The following is a 1,871-nucleotide window of genomic DNA, read 5'->3' on the forward strand; positions in this document are numbered from 1 at the left end:
GCTCGTCGCCCTCCCGCCTCGGCCCCTACTGAGCGCTTAAAGGGACAGCCGCACCGCCACCGCGGGCTCGACGAGCCGCCGTCTCCCCCGCCCGCCACCCCCGCCCCTCACTCCCACCTTTCTGCAAGGCGCGCCGGAGCCTGGACGCTGGGGGCTCGACCGGCGGCTGAGACGCAAAATAAGGGGCTTCGCTCAATTCTCCCGCCTAACTCGGCTCCCCTCCTCTTCCTACCCTCCCACCCACTCAACACGCATCCCCGCCCAGCACACACACCCAAACCCCGCCAAAGGGGCGAAGCTGCCTTGGCTCTCTCCCTCCTTCACCAACCTGCTCAGAACCCAACCAGCTGTGCATGTGCCACAAGCAGAGACCAAAAGAGGGCTGACTTTGGATTCTCTCTCGCTCCGCTCGCTCCCACCCCAAGTCTCGGGAGTCCGTCAGAACACAGGATTGGGGGAGGTGTGTTTGAAGTGGGAACCAAATGGCAGTTGATGGAGTCCACTCGCCTGCCAAATCGACAGTTGCAGGACACATCGTAGGCTCATCCAAAACCCCTCGTTACTCAAAATGGGATAATCCCCCTTCATTGATTTGGCCACCATCTCGCCCCCTTCGGGCGCCAGAGTTACAAGGAAGAGCCAACCCTTTTTGCAAACCTACTCCCTCCTTTCCTCCAAACCTCCTCTTCCCCCAAATTGACGGAGGAGCGGCCAGTTGCGAGCCCCCACGGCCCTCCCGGAAGGGAACGGCGTCTGCTCGAACGGCAAGCCCCGGTGCTGGCCCGGCTGGCCAGGACGCACAGCCAAGCGCGGCGCGGTCGCCAGCAGCTCCGGCCCGAGGCGATGCCTCTGCCCGGCGCCAGCTGCTGTCTGGAAGGCCACAAACCTCTGGAGTCTGTTTCGTGAAAATAAAAATCTATGGTGCGTCGTGCCCTCCAACAAGGACAGCCCAGGTTCCGAAGCCAGAATCTGCAGTTCGCCCCGCTAGAAAATGGATGAATCCGCAGTGGGACAACTTTTTTCTTTGATTCCTAAACTTACCAAAAAGTGGCTCTCCAATGACTCATTCGTAGTCCAATACTTAAAGTAGTACCATCTGATTTCCTCATTCTTGGAGCCCTAAAATGATCCCCAAATGGTCTTCTGGGCTCCCTTTTGCCCTTCATATTTGAATGAACCATCTGGCTTAGTTTCAGTCTTCTGAGCCTTTGTTCTCCCTTCTTTTCTTTCTGCTTTTTCTGCAACTAAAGAAGCAATTGGGCATTTAAAGGAGGGACCGAAGAGCAAACTTTTGGAGTTTCTCTGAAAAGAAAGAAAAAATGAGGGTGAGAAAGAACCATACCACTCCAGAAATCTTTACCATCCTGTGACTTCGGCCTCCTTGGTTTGAAATTCACACAACCTGCAGTGACTTCTATTTCTTTTAGATGTATCTATGTATTTGGGGGGTTTTTTTTTATTGATGCTTAACAAAGTGAAAAATCATAAATATAAAATGAGATATCCCTCTTTTGAACAAATATCTATAACAGAGAACTTTAGTTATTTGCAAAATAGAAATTATTTGAACCTCCTTACTTCACAAAAGAGGGATTCATTCTTCATTTTCTAAACATCAGTATACATGAACCAGGCCTTCTCTAATCCCAAAGAGGATGGACTTGTGGACAGTGCTGGTATCTAGTGCAGAGATGCAATGTCACTTAGCCAACTCCTAATTAGTTCTGATAACCGCATGTGTTGCTAAAACACATTGATAATTTTTTAACCTATTTTAACTCTTAGTTTTAACTTCTTCTAAATCTCTTTGCCACCTTTGTTAACAAGTAACAAAGTTCATTACTTAATTTCACTTCCTCTTCTTTTTTTCC

This window comes from Suricata suricatta, chromosome 5 (assembly GCF_006229205.1).
Source record: "Suricata suricatta isolate VVHF042 chromosome 5, meerkat_22Aug2017_6uvM2_HiC, whole genome shotgun sequence".
NCBI classification, from domain to species: Eukaryota; Metazoa; Chordata; class Mammalia; order Carnivora; family Herpestidae; genus Suricata; species Suricata suricatta.